At 46.0% G+C, this 21,549-nt stretch overlaps 1 protein-coding gene across 1 annotated transcript in view; it reads right to left on the minus strand.

The window, feature by feature from the left end:
• The window catches only part of LOC134025059 (exostosin-1), a 120,890-nt gene that overhangs the window by 78,493 nt on the left and 20,848 nt on the right, over positions 1-21,549 (minus strand). The gene's annotated exons all lie outside the window — the stretch shown is intronic.

Genomic DNA, 21,549 nt, shown 5'->3' on the forward strand with positions numbered 1-21,549 from the left:
CACTCCACCACCTCTCTGAGAAGCCTCTGTAACTAAATAGGAAGCAGCATTGCCAGATGTGTGATAATTATTGTACAGTATCCGTCCGATTATTTTACCGTATGTACGACTTACGATCACTTTGTGACGATAATTTAGTGACAATCATTTAGTGACAATCATTTTGTATTGATAATTTCAAAGATTTTCTCGTGTAGATGCCCAACAGGCTAAAACTAATCTTGTGATACTTAGTGTACTACTACATAATACTATAACAGTATAATTTTGTATAGTACTATTGCGTTTAGCTTTTTGAACAGCTGTGCTTTTGTTTTCAATGTTGGGACATTTTTATTTGAGTGAGTCCAGAAAGACTGCCCCCTTCCTTGCATCACTCCGTGAACTACTTGGTCTTTTGTTTTTACAATGTGGCTTGTAGGCAGTGTCAAAAGGTTGTTTGTCTCAATAAAAAGTGTTTTCTGAAATTACACATGCCTTTTTGTGGCATGTGAATAAAAATTTAGCCAATTTTTTTTCTTGGTCTTTTCTTCAGACTCACTTAAGTTTAAGCCTCTGGGAAAATATTTGATAATTTCCTATCTGGTAATGCTGACAGGAAGTGACAACAAAACGCCCGACAACAACGATAAGACCCCCCAAAAAATCAACCACCCCAAAAAATACATCACAATGTTATTTCAATTATATGTGCATGTGTGTCCTGTTATTAATATAATCCTTCATTGCTCATGCCTGGTGGATTTAAAAATGGAGAGGAGGCTGGACAGAGAGAATGAGAGCCCCCATTAATTCTGGGGGGGGCCCAGATAGTGAAGAAAACTTCACAATAAACAGAACCATTTCTGGAACCAGGAGTCAGGGGACTGAGAGTCATGTCACATACATTCACTCCACTCTAGTCATACATTTACGGGGTTAGGGAGCTCAGAGCTACTTCACAGACTATGTCATCGTAGATAAACATCAGAACATGTCCTCAACTCCACAGCGATACTCGTTACAAAACAAGAAACACAGGCCAAGGAGTCCATTAAAATGTCAAACCATATTTAGGCCTAGATTCTTATGTCATGTTCACATCTAGCTATGAGGACGAGGTAGAAGGAGGGACAGAAGAGGGAAGCCAAGAGAGGAGATGAGGAAAGTAAAGAGCAGATGAAGACTGTAGAGAATGAATGAAAGAATGAGAAACTACGAAAGGTATTCAAAGAAGAATAGAGGTACAAAACATGAAAACAGCCTCAGGCCTCCTGACCTTAGCAAATTCAATTAAAAATAGAAGCAGATGTCAAGGTAGGGCCCTGAGCCAAGCTAACCTCTACGATAGCCTGCTCTTTATTGAGCATGAATGGCGCCAGTCAGCTACTGATGGTAGTTGACACAGAGGGTTACTAGCATTGTTATTTGCTAAAGCTAGTGTTAGCTACAGATGGTGTCAGCTAGCATCAACATTAGCTAACACTGAATATATTTTGCCCATGCAAGCTAGCTCTGAGGTTAGCTGGCGTTGGTGTTAGCTAGCGCTTTCGGGTGGTCACACACGTTTGGTTGTTTGGGCATGTTTCACAGGTGGATATTTTTCAGAGGCTATGGACAAACTTTTTTATTGTTGATTTAGCCCAGTGCGAAGGGTGTCTCTCATCGGCCCCTTCCCTGCTCACATCTATCAGCCCTAACCTTGAAGACAAACACAGACACGCACACACAAGAAGACACACAGGCATATGCAGACACGCACAAACACAAGCAGATGTTGTTTACTTCAAACATTAGGTCCCTCCCCACCAGGAGAGAAACAAAGTGTCACTGATTTCAAAAGCTCATTTAATCAATTAGACTCTCTATGGGAACCAGGAAATAGAGGCTGTAACTGTCCTCATTTACAATACCTGTCCTGTCTGGCTAGTTTAGATGCCAGGAGACATAGGTTGGCCAAGTTAAGTATTTCCGAAGGAAGGTTTAATAATGTATTTATTAATAATGAGTGTCTTTTTATCACAGCTCAAAGTATAGAGAGAGGTGGGTGGAGTGGGGTCAGAAGGAGATCTGGGGATAGGCAGGCCTGAGTGTGTTTATCATTCTCCTCATGGATAAGGCAACTCATGTTTAATAATGTATGGACACATTAAGCCCCCTGTTGAGTCTGAGAGAGGAATGTTCCAAAGTAGCTTTGATTGGCTCTTTCCTAGCTGAGGGGAAACCAGACATTGATGGACATCAAACCCCTGCCAGGACACATCAACACAAAGCATGCTTGAAATATTCAAATAAGAACATTATGAAGGTCTCTATCCATTATTACAGGTAAATGGTTTATATGTACGGTTGGCAGAGGTGGATTTGAATTGGATGACAATATCTCCCTGCTGAGTGGAGCTGAGGCCTGACAGAGTTAGTCTTGGCTGGTGAAGCTGCCACATCGGCAAAGCTACAATCACACTGGCTCTCTGGAAACTGACAACAATTGATACAGGTCGTCACGGTGACGCATTGAGCTGGAGAATGCACCCCCCCCCCACCCCCCCAGTGCAAGTGCACCCATGACAACCTGCTCGCTCTGCAGAACCTGGCACGGAACCAACTGAGGAACCAAAGGAAATGAAGCAATTCAACTGGTTCCAATTCTAAAATGGAACCTTCTCTGACTGCTGAAAGACTTGGCAGAGTGGTAGAGCATATTATCTTATTACTCGGCCCGTAAGTACCCATTTTCATCTCAAAGACAATTTGTTTCCAAAGCGTTCTATAAATCCCACCCTTTTACTTCCATTTAACAGTCGGTTTGTGATGGCTGCAATAAGCCTGAGATGGAAATGTTGGCTCTGCACCACACACATACGCATTTACACACGTGTGGATTCACACAGACACACATACGTATTACACACACAAACAATATGTGGACACACACGTATGTGCACACATACATGGATCCAGACAGATATAACCCGCAAAAACAGTGGATACACTCACACGCACACACACATACATATACACATCTACCCATTAGCCCAAGCCTACATTTAATCTGTGTCACATGGGGCTCAATAGGGTCATTACAGGTGGAACTCAGTATGTGGCAGACTATTTATTAAGGATCATGCTGCTTAGGTCTGTCGTTAGCATCCTGATAGGGGGTGAAGGATACACACCGTAGCTAGAGCCAGACTACAGTCGTGATACACACATACCCTTTCAATACCACATCCCATTTTGGTTGTTGGAGACAATGAATGAGACAGTCAGGGTTCAAGAGACAGGTATTCCCGGTACAGCCTGGAACACTGCATTTACGGTGCTCCATTTTCAATATCTTGAAAACGTAATACATTTCTTATTTGTAATTACTATGGAAGTACAGAGCAGCGTGCAGCTAGCTAAAAAAGTGTCGGAGATCTACGCAACCTCCGTTTATGTTCCTGGACAGAAAACCAGAGGAGGGTTAAATGTAAATTTTGGGGCGTGACAAAGTTGATGCTGCAACTTGTGACGTCACAAGTTGCACTGTTCAAAAGCTAGCGTTTGCAAGTTGCAGTTTCAAAATAGTAGTAAGAAGTGAAATTTTGATAGGAAAGAGGTTTCAATGGACTTTGACCAAACTGTCATTTTTCAGCTATGAAAAGGAAAAATCGGTTTTCCAATCAATCGTGCCTTTAAGGCCTTAATACGCTTCTCTCAAACTACGTGTATGTTAACTAACCTCCTCTGTTGCCATTTTTAATGTCCATAATCAGTATGAAACGTATTTCCTGTCTGGTAGAAACAGTGTTGCTTCTGCTTCTTAGTTTTAAACATTTGTACACAGTGGAGTATGTCAACAATGCCGCTTGCGTAGTGTTCACATAAATACATACATACTACTGCTGTCAGTTAAACGTGTTATTAAAGATCCTGTAAAGTGGAATTGAAAACGAGTTTTAAGTTCACCACACCACAGAATAATGTGTTATTAACTACCCATCCAAATTCGAATGGAAAAAAAACACTGACAAGTATGTTAAATTAGGCTTTGAAATCGTGAAAAAATCTGCAGTCTTCTCTGCTTGAGACTGGGGGGGCGTGTCTCCTGAAGGAGCTGAAGCTCCGCCCCTCGCTGCCTACCTACGACCCAGATAATGGACGCTACGTCAAGCCGAACAAAACCGTATAGACTTTATTTGTTCAATGAGTGAAACATACAGATGCATATAAATGAAATGTTCCCCTGAGCTGTAACAGTAAAAATTGACACCAGAGACAGCAGACAGTGAGCTCTCCAACTAGGCTACTTCTAGCACATTATCAACCATTTCACACAAATACCATCATTCTACACCAAGTAGCCCAATATCAAGTTAGCAGTTTGCACTAACTCATAGCAGAGATACCTCTGGATGCTCGGTACAGCTCCGCGCTGCAAGAGAAGCCGTGTGTCCACGAACCCCGTCTGTCTCTGGTCCATGTTAAAACTATCTGCTGTGAAATGGTCACTGCAGAGGCGGCTGTTGGAGTTTATCCGAAGCTTTCCATCAGCGTGGCTCTTCACAAAATCAATCCACCTATTTTTCCTTTACTCATCAATAGGGAAATTAAATTTACATTTAGTCATTTATCAGACGCTCTCATCCCGAGGCAAGTAGGGTGAAGTGCCTTGCCCAAGGACACAATGTCATTTGGCACAGCCGGGAATCCAACCGGTAACCTTCAGATTACTAGCCCGACTCCCTAACCGCTCAGCCACCTGACACCAAATAGCGTTGCAGCGCAGCTGAAGTTTTTGCATCCAGGAAAGAAGCAGTTGCAGGTGGAGGGAGACATCCTGAAGCTGGCTAGCTAGCTGATGTAGGCTACAATAACAGTAGCCTACAGCAGGAGGAGCCATTCAGTGATCTGACGTAGATGGGTCGAAATGACGTAGATGGGTAAATTTTTGGCCCCACCCATTAAAACCTGATCTGAAAACGGAAGAGAAACTGTTCTACGGTGTAACTCCACATTTCAGTGCAACAAAGTTTTAGGACTTTGCACATGCTTTCAGGAACTCATTTCACACGTATATAATGTACTGAGAAGCAAATCATGGAATTTACTTTACAGGATCTTTAACGGCGTTAACGCAAACCCTTTGTAACAGCGTCAATTTCTTTATCGCGATATTAACATTCTTTTTGGCCTAGCAAACTTTGTAGTTTTTTCATGCTTTTTCATGCTGTTGCAACAACTGGCGACGTTAGAAAAAGTACAACACCACACCGGATTTAGCTAGACCGGAAACAAAACAATAGGCAGGCCGCACACACTTGTTTGGGCTTGCGAGCCGGCTAAAGAGTAGTAGGCTAACGTTACGTTTTGAGTCGATGGCGAGCACGAGACGCCGAAATGGATGCCAATAAGATTCTGAATGGAAAGTTTACTTTTAAAAAGTTGCCAAATGGTTCCATTGACAAGACCAAAGTGATCTGTGTGTTTTGTCGTTGTGAACTGAGCTATCATCGCAGCACGTCCAGTCTGAAATACCACTTTATGGCCCCCCCCCAAAAAACTACAAAAAACAAAAAAAAACACTTGATGGCCAACCACACAGCTGATACGAATTCTACGCCCCCTTGTCAAAGCCAGGCGATTTCAATAAAAAGAAAAACGTTTGCAAGCCGATCTACTTTTCCATGTTCATAAGAGCATTAAAATGAGAAAAAATAATGTGACAAAAAGAAATCAAGGGACATTTTAGAATAGATAAAAATGTGCGATTAATTGCGACTTAACTATGACATAAATGCAATTAATCGTGATAAAATATTTTAATCGTTTGACAGCACTAATACATACACATTTGAAACTGGAGTATATCAAGGCCTTTGAAACAAATTTGTGTTAACGCGTTATTATTGGGTCAGTTCGACAGCCCTAAAATAAACAAAACATGTTTTCACACTAGGGCCTCTGCCCACATCTCTGTTTGATACGACCAATTATAGTAAAACATGCGTGACTGATGTTAAAGAACAAAATCTATTCATTTCATCTCAGAGGAGAAAGACACATTAACCTTCTAGTGATCTTTAAATGTCAGAGTGTGTGTGTGTGTGTGTGTGTGTGTACTGTAGGCACCAGATGTAATTCAATAGAGGTATACCTATTCCAGATGCATATTAAATCTATCAAATTAGGCGGTCAGAAATGACGGATTACCTGCGCGAACATTTTCATCAATTATAGTCAATTAACCAATCACAGCTCGTCTCTCACCTGGCCTTTTCAATTATTCAAAATGACTGGGAAAGGAGAAGTACATATTTCACTCGACAAATACACTTGCTTTGGCCACTCTGTGAGTGTGTTTGTGTGTGTGTGTGTTTTGGGGTGAAAGGGGTGCATGGCTGTCAAGACACCTTCTCAGTGCCTCCGAGTACAGTGAGTGTGCAGTAGCTGCTTATCTGGATTTCAGGTAACATGGTTAGAGCTTCTGTTCTGCTCACCCCTGAAAACTAGAAAACTACAAACCACACACACCTTGAGGAACACCACTCGCACACACACACATACAGACACCCCCCCAAAAAACACCACCCTCCTCTCACACACACACATTCCCTCTGTTTTCGAGTTTAGAGATATTATGATTGGATTGTCATCATTAAGCACGCCCCTGGCTTCCAGAGGTCCCATTTTGATTGGCTGGAGTGGTGATTTATGTTTCTGACACACACACACACAAAGTGGCAGCGCTGCACTCAGCCTTGCTAACACATTAAGAAAGAGAACACAAGACACTGAACCTTACTACTCAACATGGGAATCAATAGTACCTCAATTAGTGGAGACAATCTGTGTGTGTGTGTGTGTGTCTGTGTACGTGTGTTTGTGTGTGTGCCTATCTGTGCAGCATGCCGTGTGTTTGTGTGTATGTGTGTGTTTGGTAGAGACATTTCCTTATCAAGAGGCAGGGCAGGGGCGACTTCTCTATTTTCCTGCCTGTCTCAAAAGGTCTCTCTCCATCTCTCCCTCCCTTTCCATCTTTTATCCTCTCTCTCTGTATTTCTTTCTCTCTCGCTGTCTCTCTTTCTCTAAAAGTTCAGATGGCAGCCAGCCAGTATCAGCAGCTTCTCTGTCAACAGTCTGTCACTCTCACACACTTTCTCCATCTCTCTCTCTGTCTCTCTCTTTAGCTCTTTCCATCTCTGCCCGTCCGCCTCTCTCTATCTCATTGCGTTCTCTCCATCTGCCTCCCTCGTTTCCTCCCCTGCCAGAGGGTGGCAGCAGGCCAGCATCAGCACCACTCTGGGAGACGTCAACATGGAGCACACTCACTGGGGCTGCTGTGGCTCAGGGGGTAGAGAGGGTTGTCTGTTAATCGCAAGGTTGGAGGTTCGATCCCCGACTCCTCCCAGGCCATGTGCCGAAGTATCCTTGAGCAAGACTCTGAACCCCAAGTTGCTCCCGATGGGCAGGCCGGCGCCTTGCATGGTAGCTCGCTGTCGTCGGTATGTGTGATTGAGAGTATGAATGGGTGAATGAGAGGCAAACATTGTAAAGCGCTTTGAGTACCGCTAAGGTAGAAAAGCGCTATATAAATGCAGTCCATTTACTCACTGATAACACCCTCTCTCTTTCTGTCTCTCTTTCCTTCTCTCTCCCTCTCTCTCTTTCAGTCTCTCTCTCTCTCCCCCCATTTCTTTCTCAGTCTGCTTCCTTCTACTACTCCTCTCACTCTATTTCCCTTACACTCTTTCAATCTCTCTCTCTTTCTCTCTTTCTCTCTCTCTGGCTTTCCCCCTACCTGCAATTCCTTTTCAGTTCCTGTTTCTGTCTTTCCCTCTCTCTCTATGTGTCTCCCTCCCAATGACCATCCCTTCATCCGTCCTCACCCCTCCACCCTTTCTCTCTGCTCCCTGCTCCATCTAATTGTCCCTTGTCCTGACCATGTGTTCCACACAATCAACTGAGTAAACAATACCATTGTTTTTCCTGTATGTGAGGAGAACCAGAGAAGGTTTGAGACTTGTGTGTGTGTGTGTGTGTGGAGCTGATTGCTCCAGCAAAAGTGGAGGGCCCTCCCCATAGTGCCTCAGCTGTAATGACTTCATTGATTTTGCTGACATTGTTGCTGTATCCTGATAACTAACGTGCCTGATGCTAGCCTGGCCGGATAAGACCACAGCTGCACACACAAATACACCTTTAGCCCGCCCCTGTCCTCCTGTCCTGTTCTTCTGTTATCTCCCTGACCCTCAACTGCTATCTCCCTGACCCTCTCCTGATATCTCCCTGACCCTGTACAAATATCTCCCTGACCCTCTCCTGATATCTCCCTGACCCTCTCCTGATATCTCCCTGACCCTGTACAAATATCTCCCTGACCCTCTCCTGATATCTCCCTGACCCTGTACAAATATCTCCCTGACCCTCTCCTGATATCTCCCTGACCCTCTCCTGATATCTCCCTGACCCTCTCCTGATATCTCCCTGACCCTCTCCTGATATCTCCCTGACCCTCTCCTGATATCTCCCTGACCCTGTACAAATATCTCCCTGACCCTCTCCTGATATCTCCCTGACCCTCTCCTGATATCTCCCTGACCCTCTCCTGATATCTCCCTGACCCTCTCCTGATATCTCCCTGACCCTGTACAAATATCTCCCTGACCCTCTACGGATATCCCCCCCAATCTTTCAACTAAAGCAGTACCTCCCTGTCCTCTCCTACTACAACCTTCTTGCCCTCGTTCTACAGAGCGCTCCCTGCCCTCCTCCACATGGTCTACCCTCCTTCTCCTGTCCACTGACACCCTAATCGCCTCCTCCCCTCCAGCTTTCTCTGCCTCTATATTTCTCTGGAGACGCACAGGGAACCAGACACAGGCGCAGGCAAGCACAAACAATCACCAGACCTGGGGCAGGTCCAGTGGTGGGGATTAACGTGACTCTGTGTCTGAAGGAATGGCTGTGCTAATCCCCCCTGGTCCTATACCTGCAGGCTACGGCTGTAGGGTCACATCGGCACACACACACACACATCGGCACACGCACACACACATCGGCACACGCACACACACATCGGCACACACACACACACATCGGCACACGCACACACACATCGGCACACACACACATCGGCACACGCACACACACATCGGCACACGCACACACACATCGGCACACGCACACACACATCGGCACACGCACACACACATCGGCACACGCACACACACATCGGCACACGCACACACACATCGGCACACGCACACACACATCGGCACACGCACACACACATCGGCACACGCACACATCGGCACACGCACACACACATCGGCACACGCACACACACATCGGCACACACACACACACATCGGCACACGCACACATCGGCACACGCACACACACATCGGCACACACACACACACATCGGCACACGCACACATCGGCACACGCACACACACATCGGCACACACACATCGGCACACACACACACACATCGGCACACGCACACATCGGCACACGCACACACACATCGGCACACGCACACACACATCGGCACACACACACAGCCACACACATACACAAATTGGCAGACACATCACCACACACACACATCTGCACACACACATCGGCACACACACACACACACACAGCCACACACATACACAAATTGGCAGACACATCACCACACACACACATCTGCACACACACATTGGCACACACACATCGGCACACACACACATCGGCACACACATCGCCACACACACATTCATTTGCACACGCACCCACATCGGCAAACACACACACATCTGCCCAAAAACACAGTGTATTCAGCTGACGTGAGCCCTGACGCTAAGTTACTCTCTAAACCCTGGAGGTTGGATTAGCTGGGGGGAATAAGAGGAATGAACCAATCGGACCAGGCTGTTCATGCAGAGCCCGGAGAATAGAGCTACACCAGTGTAATGGTGGATGAAATGAAAAGTGTTTCTGAGCCTTAAATACCCTGCTAACACGCCTAATGAACTTTACTCCAGACTCAATTACCTGTGCTGCCTTCAACCTCATAGAGAGAGAAAGGGAGAGACAGAGAAAGGGAGAGACAAAATCACAGGCAGTGAACAAATAGAGATTTTGCTAATTACTAACATTATAGGAGAAGAATGGATGATGCATAGAAGAACCGTAGGGAAAAAAAGACAGAGAGAGAGATATAGTGGTGAGCCATGTTCAGAAAGCTTTTGAAAAACTGTTGTTTTCAGTTTGAAAAATAATTATGTACAGCCCCAGTGTGTGTAATAACAGAGATATTTAACATCTCAAAGGTCTGTTTGTAGCCCAATATTACTGTATATATATAACATTGCTACTTTTTTAAATGAATTGTGGTTTTGTTGCATCCATGTTACACAAGGTTCTATCCTGTATAGCATCCTGTTTGAGTATGTTACAGTGTAATTTTTGAAGTAGTCTATGCTCATTATAGGCCATGTACTGGCAACTTTGAACATGATTCTTGGCAACAATGGACAACAGCTGTCCACACTGCTGGAGAGGAGAGGAGAGCTGGGGAAAGAAAAGGAGAACAGGGGAGAGGAAAGCAGGGGAGATGAGAGGAGATGAGCAGAGAGGAGAGGAGATGAAAAGTTAAGAGAAGAGAGGAGAGGAGCGGGGAGGAGAGAAGAGGAGCGGGGAGGAACTTCAGTTGGCCAGCAGCGAGGTGACAGTCCAACGTCTCTTCATCAGACGTTGAAGGATTCTGTTCCACTATCCTCAGAGCACACCTGCTGACCCCTGACCCCTGCAGCAACTGTACCCGATCAGGCCCCACAAGAAACCCTCCCCCCACCTCTGCCAGTCCCCTACGCCACCACCATGCAGCACAGTTCACCTGGCACGGGAAACAAGACAGCATCCATCATGCTAGCACAGCAAAAGTCTGAAACAATGGCACACTGACATGAAGCAGGCAGGCTAATCCCAGTCCTGTCTGCTTTCAGGTTGTCCCTCAAAGACTGACCGATACAAAATCCTGACCGAATTAAAATGAGAATATTTGGTTATTTCCTCAAAAGATAGAAGGAGAAAGTTCTCTTCTTTCCATGCCAGACAGATCTTTATGGTTGACGGCGTTTTTAATAAAGTTCAACTTAAGCTTGGCAGCCAGCAGCTTACTTGCCTTCTCCTCACCTTAATTACCAGAGCAGGCACGGATCCACATATATACACACGGACCCACACACACATTCACACACGCACAGACACGCCTAGAAACACAACCACATACACACACACAAGCACCCACCCACACACGTACAAATGAATGCAACCACACACTCACAAACACACACCCGCACAAATGCACGCACGTACCTACTCGCGCACCCACCCACACACACATGCACCCACACATGCACCCACACACCTAAACATACCTGTTGACTCGAAAAGCATCTTAGCATATTTGTCTTTTGAAGCATGTTGCCAGGGAAGTCTGTGACTGACTGAGCATGTGCAGCGGTGTTTGATCTAGGAATCCTGGCCCTTAGAAACAGGAAGTAACACAGTGGGGGTAACGACAACAATGTGACCCCCCATGGAGCCTGGTCCACAGCCATAGATCTCCGATCACCTAATGAACATGGTGACTTAACTCTGTTAAGCCTGAACGCCACTGCATATCCAGCGATCATGGTTTTCATCTTTCAACCTCTAATGACCCCACTTTGACCCTTTGAAAAGGTAAACAGATCAAATATTTTTGCCTCCTCCCTCTGCCTGCTGTCCTCTGCTCTTCTCTGTTCTTTTGTTGCAGGATGGTGGACAGAGGTGAGGTGGTGTTGCTGTGGTCCTGTACACCTGGCCCCGCTGTGTCGCTTCCCTTTTAAATAGAGTCGATCGGACGCCTCTGGGAGAACTCTCTCCACTAGACACATTTTGGTTTAGTTGGAGACATTTTTGGACCTTTTGATTTCTTCACCCTTCGGCATAACTTCGCTCTTTGACTTTCCACTCACACCAATGATCTACTGAATGACTCATCTCAAGATTTACTATAGTAAATTCCTCTTTACCAATTCATAAATAACGTTTTTAGTTTTTTTTTTGCTCTGCGTAAAGTAATAATAATAAGAAGAAATTTTATTTAAAGGCGCCTTTTTTCGACACTCAAGGAAATTACATTTAAAAACAGCAAAAATAAAGTAAATAAAGTCTCCCTACTCACAGACCCAGGGCCGGGTTTGTGAGAAATGGGGGCTCGTCCGTGATCGACAAGAGTTGAATTTGGTTGGTGGTCAGCTTCAGTGCTGTTGTGTAATCAGCTAGTGGCTGATTGGTTTATTAATAACTTTTTTGGGGAAAAACACTGCAAGTGACTCATTCCTGTTTCCTTGGTGACCAGGTGAGAGCCAGGTGCTCATTAGAAGATCATTTTTGGATAACCATGGTACATGGTGGTGGTACTGCAGCATCGTTTTTTGTATGGGGGATGATACGGCAAGAGTTTGGCGGTATTTAAGGAGAACGTTTTAAATAGCGCTTATGGTTGACTTTGCGTTGCATTGGAGAAACGACACAGCCGTCTTCTGTGTTTGTTGATGTTGAGGAAATTCCGCTCTGCTGGCTGCGGGGTCATAGCAGAGGCGTTGTTAGACATCAAACTCTACTGGGGCACAGGCCCCTAATTCATATCCTTTTTTTTCTTTCAAGCTTGCTGCGCACAATGCACTACTAGGCTATAGAAACTCCCCTTGCTTAACCCAATAAACAACAGTTCAGGGATGCAATTTGATATCAGCTTTGGCAGGGACATCAGTAGTTAATGCGAGCTCGCACATTTTTTTGCATTCATTTGAGTGCAAATATTTTTTGGAGCTTCATGTTATATTGTTTTTATGTTTTAGTCAAAATAAGATGATCGGTAGGCCTATCATTTAGAAACTATCTTTAGTTTTGTAATGTTTTCTTAGCCTACCTCAATTCTGACTTGTGTGCCGAGTCCGACACCTGGACTTCTGTGTGCGTGCTGCAGGGGCTATTTGGCAAGCTCAAAAGAGCGCGCTGACATGGAATTCTGCGTGCATCGGTTTGTGTTTTCGGTTAAACAGTTTTACAAGCGTTGATTGGGATACAGCGTTTATTTTTTCCGGGATTATCAATCTAAATTAATGCACTGACTAATAAAGTAAATTGTTAAAACTCAAACTTTTGATTTGACGGGGGCACAGCAGATTTATACTGGGGCACGTGCCCCAGTATAAAAAAAAAATGCCCCAGGGAGCATTTTTGTGGTTTGGAGGGTCGCCAATGTAATGGTTGGTTTCCTAGTCTAGCGGTCTTCAGCGCATGACAACTCACCGCGAAGACATCGCAGACCAGGATTGAGTTCAGTTTCGGTAAAACTCCTAATTGGCCCTTCCTCTCATCTGTTGGACTCGCTTTGCGTTGGTATACCTGGTATGGGGTACCACAGTAGGAGCGAGAGCCGGATTTACTTTGAGTTATTTGTCTGATTTGTCTATATTTCTGTTTGTTATACTTTGAACTTGGCCTATGATCTCTCTATTTTGTCCCAGGCTTAGAGCCGTGTTATGACACATTATAAAGATGTTTTATAGGATTTGATTCACTAGCACGAGGGATACAAACCTGGGTGGGATGGCTGTGCAGTATATTTCACCTTTGCCCCACACCAAATGACTTCAATCAAGCCAACGTTTTTTAAAATGTTTTAAGTGTCAAGCTAACATAGCATGCATAACAATGGCAGCAGCATAACTTAACATATCGTGGTGTAGAGCTATAGACTGTGGGCCACTCCTAATGTCTGCATCATCTTTCAGAATGCGTTTAATATTACAAAAAGCAATTGCAGACCAAAAGGGGGTTGTACTTGGCTGGGATGATATTTCGAACCCAAGGATTTAGAGCCACAATTGTTTTTATTCGTGTTACGATTGCACAGTTTGTCACATTAGAGAGGTCTTTCCTCCCGTTACTCCCCCATAAATAGTTTAGAATTTTCCTTTAGAAAACATTTTCGGTTTGAGATCTCACTGTACACACACACACACAATACACACACGCGCATGGGGAAACTGCTATTTGGCTGACATGTGGAGCGTAATCTCATCTGGCCCCACACAAACCCCTGGCTTATCCCTCCCCCTCTTTCTGTTCCTATTTGTATTGATATTTCTCTCTGTTTTTCCTATGTATTCTCCTCTGCTCTCTGCCTCTCCTGCTCAGTCTCTCTCACACTCTCCTTTCTCTCCCCACCCCTCCATCTCTCTGACTCTCCCCATCCCTCCATCTCTCTGACTCTCCCCACCCCTACATCTCTCTGACTCTCCCCATCCCTCCATCTCTCTGACTCTCCCCATCCCTCCATCTCTCTGACTCTCCCCATCCTTCCTCCCTCTGTCTGTGCCTCTCTATCTGTCCCTATCTCGCTCGTCTCTCCTTCCCTTATCACTCTCTCGCTTCACTCCTTCCATGTGTCCTCCCGCCCTCTCTTCCTCTCATCTTCTCCCATTTACAGTTCAGTCCTGATCTCTGTTTTCTGGAGTGTGGAGGTTCAATATCAATCCTGCTGATTCAGACACAAGAGAAAACAACGGAACAGAACAGCTTCTTCTGAATGGTCATGATGGACAGCCCTACCATGTGGACCTTCACCACGGTACAGGCTAGTAGAGCTCAGAAGATGACTCCAGAATTCTTCCATGATTGGTGCAGGCACGTGTATGCATTTGTGTGCGTACCCAACTCTGATGAGAAGAGAAAGAAAATAAGACCTTCCTCTTTCACCCTCTCTCTCTCTCTCTCTTTCTCTTTGTCTGTCGAACTCCTTTACCACACTGAGAGAGAAAGCGGTGAGGGAAGTGTTTAGAGAAATAAGGTGGACACATCATCCCATTTGCGGAGTCGATGAAGTGTGACCCCACAAGGAAATGCACGTTAGTGCTGCATGTTCTCACCCTCGACTATTAAGACTAACACACAGTGGAGGGCGTGACTTACAGAGAAAGAAAAAGACACACACACGCAGCTACAACATCACCTTGAGGGGCAAGCTAAGACAGCGGGGGCAAAAGGTCTTCATTCATGAACAGCTGGTGTGCAAACATGAACACACACACACAACATACGCAATGAAGGAGAGAGAGAGAGTTGCCAGTCGCTAAATTGAACGGTCTCCTCCAGGCGGGATGGAAGCAGAGCCAGGAGAAGAGAGGGGAGCTCCACTGTGCCTCCTACAACGGTGGAGAGAGAGAGAGACAAAGAGAGACAGAGAGAGATATGCAGAGGGGTTTAGGAGAGATTTTCTGTTCTCCATTCTTCATTAACAAAGGAGGAGAGAGGACGGCGACGGAACAGCCAAAGCCCAGCCACAGTCTCCTGCTGATAGATCCTGGTGGAGAACAAGTGTGTGTGTGCCTGGATATGTGTGTGTGTACGTGTGTTTGTGTGCGTTAATGTATGTGTGTGTGAGTGTGTGTGTGTGTCTGTGTGTGTGTACCTGAGAGGACCCGGTGCTGTTTTCCCAGGCAGACCCACCAGATTAGCAGCTTAGTCTTAGTCAAAGGTGTCTCTCGTGATGAGAACCAAAGAATGACAAAGCCCTGTCTCTCAATAACCTCATCCCAACTGAACCAAAGGTGACATTGTGTGTGTGTGTGTTTGTACACACACTCTTCAGGAGCTCACTTCAGGATTGACTACTGTATCATTACAAGCCATCATTGCACGGGCTGAACAAGCAGCATGAGAAACGCTTTACGGGTCTTTTGTCTGAACGACGACATGTTAAATACCTGGGCTGCAGTGTTTCGCCCATCCACTCAGTTTCATTTAGATGGAGCGGATTTGAAAACGGTGATTGTGCTGACTGTTAACAACGTAATGTGATGGTGAATGGAGCTTTATTCAGGATCAGGAAGGGGGGTGTGCTGGGAATATAGGTGTTTACAGAGATGGTTCTTAATCAGAGGGCACAACCTCCCTTGGGGGGGGGGGGGGAGGGATACATGGGTGATAAAGACAGATGTGTAGTGCTATAGAAAGAGGATATCATTTTAAAAAGGATGTGGTACTGAAATGTTTTCTTTTTCCACATTGGGGGCTGACAGACAGTTGGTGTATGACTGTATAAAGGGTTCACTGTTGGAGTCAACCACTTCCATCCCAGCAAGAGCACAGCCAGAGTGGCCTGTTGGGGCTTTTACCAGCAAGTAAACAACGATAGACAAATAAATCCTGTTTCATTGCAACTCAATGTACATTTTCTGATAAACATTTCCTGTTTTCTTACTCTATCTCTGACCTTAAAACGTTTCATTTTCAAGCCTAAAGGTAACCGATAGTATCCAAGTTATATGCATTCCTGAAATAAAAAACATTTAGCTTTTGCATGCTGCCTCATTGAAGAACGCTGCTTGTCATTCTTTAATATTACATCTATCCAGTCATCCATCTTGAGATACAGCCATTCAACACCATTTGCAGGAAATGTTGACATGCAATTGGCCGCAATCACGAGTTGTAGAGTAAAACACTGGTTCTTAGGGTGGAAATGTGTGACTGGGCTACTCAGGGCATACTTTCTCTCTCTGTCTCACTCTCTCCCTCTCTCACTCTTTCTCTCCTTCGGTGTGTATGAACTTACATGTAGGGAGAATTTGAGAGAAAAACAAGGAGAGCAGAGGAGAGGAGAAGAAAAGAGGAAAAGGGAAGGGAATCTTGTTGGAAGCCACACACCCAAGGGAGGGGGTCCAGTAAGTGAGTTCCCGTTGAGGGTGCCAGAAAATAAAAACTATTAGCATGGACTCACTCTGCCCTCCTCACTGCCTATGTTTGGTGTGTGTGTACGTGTGTGTGTGTGTGTGTGTGTGTGTGTGTACGTATGCGAGTGTGTGTGTACATGTGTGTGACTAGTCCCCGTGTCCCCCGTTGATTCAGTAATCAGTGGGACAACCATAAAAGGCCTCTTAAGTTAAGGAAGCAAGAATAACCTGACGTGGTTGGCTGATGCTGTAGGAGGAGCCTGTAGTTAGCTGACTGGCGTCAGGCCGGGAGCTGGGATCTCCAACTGGAGGGTCTACTGGAGGTGCACGTGGAGGAGAGGAATTGGAGACGGAGGAGCAGTGCAGCAGAGAGAGAGAGAGAGGGGAGGTGGAGGAGGAGAAGTGAGGTGAAGGAGAGAGGGAGGAGGACATTTACATTTGGTCATTTAGCAGACGCTCTTATCCAGAGCGACGTACAGTAAGTACAGGGACATTCCCCCAGAGGAAAGTAGGGTGAAGTGCCTTGCCCAAGAAGGACACAACGTCATTTTCACTGCCGGGAATCGAACCGGCAACCTTCCGATTAATAGCCCGATTCCCTAACCGCTCAGCCATCGGACCCCCCCTGGACAAGCGAGGAAGGAGAGGTGAAGGAGCCAGGCAGGAGAGGTAGAGGCGATAAGGAGGAGATGGGGAGGTGAGCGAGAGAGGGTGGAGAGGAAATGGAGGGCCAGGGAGAGGTGGAGGATCACACGGGGGAGAGAAAAGGAGGAGACATGGAGGAGAGACGGACAGAGGACACAGATCTATAAAGGCCAATAGGTTTCACCAGAGTGGTTCCACTTCTATGTTTCTCCCTGGTGGTGGATGAGAACATAGAAAAGGACTCTAAAAGCAGTCCCACTCACACACACACAGACACACACACATAAGGTGCAGTAGCCCAGGGACATAAAATGGAAAAGTCTACTCAACCTTAAAGGATTGAGCAGCTGTTAATGCCTCTGTTCCCTTTGGGTGAGAGAGATCACACACACACTCACACACAGACACACACATGCACACACACTCACCCCCCCCCCCCCCCACACACACACACACACACACACGCACACACACAGCCAGAAGGTACAATCATATGATTTCTCTCAGCTATAATTAGCATGTCAGGCTAAATTCAGTTCTTACGACATCATAGACCTACAGAAACACAGCAGGAGACAGTCCTGAACAATGTCACACACAAGTCACAACCTCACAAAACACTTTCAAGCACACAGTTAACACACACACTCATCATTGGCCCCAAATACATGTAAATCATTCCATTTGTGCTACAAGCTACCTTTACAGGGAGCTTGGAAATGAATAACGGCACTTTCAACACTGGGCAAAAGCCCCTAAAACACAAATGGATGTTCACCCGACAATCCCTCTCTTTCTGCTCCTCTGCTGAGAGGGAGAGCTGGTGAGGGATGGGGAGAGAGTGGGACCAGGGAGTAGGAATGAGACGGAGAGAGAAAGATTGAGAGGAGAGGAGAAGAGCTTGATCTGCTAGTTATCGAGTTACTGAAGTGGCTCCACAGCTCCACACAGCTAACATTTTAGGCTACCCAGAGAGGACACATTTATCTAGTTCTACGGTCAAATAAAGGAGGAAGTGCCCAGGAGCTCACACACATAGGGTGAGGTGGGGGAGACACAGGAAAGGAGAGGAGAGGAGAGGAGAGGAGAGGAGGGATGAAGAGAAGAGAGGAGAGAAGATAAAAAGAGGTCTTTAACATCTCTGGGGAAACATTTTGTTTTATAGCATGCAGTAAAACCACAAAGGTTACATGTGTGCATGTGTTCCTAGGCCTAAATGTGCAGACACAAAACAGTAGTCAGGGGGAAGGGATGTTTGGGGAGTCAGTGAAGGTACAGGGACGGTAGAAGGGACAGGGACGGATGAGGGACGGATGAAGAGCGGGCGTGAGACCGGTCGAGTTAAAAGCAGGTGAGGAGAGAGCCCGAGATCGGTAAGTTGTCCAGCGTTAAATCCTGTCAGACTGTAATCCTAGAGTCCCGCAGGAGCCATCACAGCTTATACAGCAGGAGGAGGACAGCTGCAGGACAAATACACACAAACACACACGCACACGTGCACACGCATGAGCACTCCCACCCATATACACACACGTGTACACACACACACACACATACATATAACCTAAACATATGGTCCTGCTGCCTCTTTCTACACTGGGAGAGGATGTAAGACTGACGGAATCACAGTTGCTCATCAAGCTGGGTGTGGAGAGAAATGGATGAGAGGATGGGTGGGAAAGACACGGTGGGGGGTTAAGAGAAGAGAGAGATATAAAGAGAGAGTGAGGGACAGAGAGGGAGGGAAGGAAGGAAGGAAGGGAGAGAGAGAGAGAGAGAAAGAGAGAGAGAAAGAGAGAGAGTGAGAGAGAGAGAGAGAGAGAGAGAGAGAGAGAGAGAGAGAGAGAGAGAGAGAGAGAGAGAGAGAGAGAGAGAGAGAGAGAGAGAGAGAGAGAGAGAGAAAGAGAGAGATGGATGGATGGATGGATGGATGGATAGGTATGACTTAATTGGCAAAGAACAGGTTAATTTATCAACTGCTGGCACAGTACTGTAATTTCCACTGTCTTTATACACACAGAAACACACACACACAGGACTTTACGGTAAAGCACCATGAAGAACATTAGATAATGACACAGAGCCAGAGAAGATTGATTATAGCTAGAAAGAAGCGCACACTAACATGCGCGCAGACACAGTGGGTTGTAACTGAAGCTGCTTTTAATGGCTGGTTTCGGAGAGGCGGATTATATTTAATATGCATATTATCTTGGCTAGGTGATGTATGATTGGTCCTGGGTCACAATGGGCAGACAGACTATCATATCCTCGGAGGAGGTCTCAGGGCCTTTAATAGTCGTGTGTGTGTATGTGTGCGTGTAGAGTGTGTGTGTGTGCCCGTGTAAATATTGACTGATTCTTGGAATACAAATTCAGATCAGGTCATTCCAATGGGAAACCAGAATAGAACCGATATACACACTTCAAGGGTGCATTTGCAGGCACATTCCTACAGGCTGGTATGAATGTAGAAAATAATTTCCTTAATTGGAAGCAAATTATTACATTTCCTTTGCATTCGTGTTTACGTTACTGAACCAAACGTTAAGCTGTCATCATGAAAAAGTTTGGAGTTTGGAAGCTGCAGACTGGAGTCTAATTTAAGGCTAGAGGCTGGAGGCTATCTTAGGGCTAGAGGTTGGAGTCTGGGTTAGGGCTAGAGGCTGGAGGCTTGAGGCTGGTTTAGGGCTAGAGGCTGGAGGGCTGAAGGCTGGAGGCTTTGATTGGGTATGTTTGGGTAACAGCAACATGTTACTTGTTCCCAAGCCCTGTGGGCTTTTAACAGACACAGTCTACTATGAAGTCTTCCCTTGATCCAACCCTATCTACCGCCGTGGCTGGTCTGCGAAGAAGAATACATAATACTGAACCAGGTGAATGCTGGACTTGTCTGTCACAAAGACTTCACAAAGTCCTAGACTTCAGTTCCCAGGTCTACCTCGAATCTGATCAGCCCTAATGCCAGAGGGAATTGTGGCCTGGAGGAGATAGACAGAGAGAGAGAGCAAGAGAGAGAGAGCAAGAAAGAGAGAGAGCAAGAAAGAGAGAGAGAGGGAGGGATCGAGTGTGTGAGCATGTGTGTGTGTGTGTGATTTACATTCAGGAAAGTGTCCAGACACCATGCAGACAGAGATAAAGTGCTTCAGGGATCAGATAGCCTGGGGCTTGCTGAATAGAAAACCCTGTGCCCTGGCCTGGCCTGGCCTGACCTGGCTGGCTGGCTTGGACTGGCCTTGGTCTGGTCTGTGAGGATGGTGTGATGGCGTCTGGTCTAGTGATTAAAACACTCTACAGGTGTGAGACTTGAGTCTGCTTCAAAAGGGACCAAATGATGAGGACAGAAGCCCTGCAGTGAGCTGAAGAAAGTTCCAGACTCTCTCCCTCGCTCTCTCACACACACACTCACACACGCACAATTAAGCTGTGACATACACACAAAAACATTGTCACTCACGCAGGCTCACACGGTTATATAAACGCCGAATCGGTAGCACACACACAAAGCACACATGTAAGGTCTGTCTTTAGGAAGGAAGAGCGCTTAGACACAGGAAGTGATGTCGCTGCACAGCAGCCAATTACAGCAGAGGCCTCTGCCAAGCCTGGACGGAGACCTCCTCGACTGTAATTGGTTGATCGCTCCATCAAAGGGTTGTTAAACTACCTGCAATTAAACCTTGTGGGGTGCGAAGAACCATCCCTGCGGAGGGAAGGAATCACCATGGTTACGGATCTGGTGGGGCAGGGATTGGTGAATGGTGTATGATATTATATTACGATTTGGGGGGGGGGGGGGGGCGTTGAAGCAGTAATGAATGATGCTGATGTGAAGAGAGAGAGAGAAAAAGAGTGAGAGAGGAGGCAGGGAATGCAAGGACACGGACAGCAGGGTGGCAGGAGAAGAGGGCGCAATATGTTTTGTCACATCCTGTTATGCCTCGTGACACGAGCCAATCAGTGGTCAGCCTCTATATCTCCTACCCTCCAGTCTCTATGCCTAAACCCCAGCCTTAGCTGTCAGCCTCTACCCCTCAGCCTCTATCTCTCCACATCCTCCCAGCAGCTCCTGCAACACTAGCCGGCTTCATGGGGATTAGCCGTGGGAGTTTTAGTCAGAGATGTTTGGTCAAACCAGGCCTTTCACTTTCATATG

The sequence above is a fragment of the Osmerus eperlanus genome, chromosome 8 (assembly GCF_963692335.1).
Source record: "Osmerus eperlanus chromosome 8, fOsmEpe2.1, whole genome shotgun sequence".
NCBI classification, from domain to species: Eukaryota; Metazoa; Chordata; class Actinopteri; order Osmeriformes; family Osmeridae; genus Osmerus; species Osmerus eperlanus.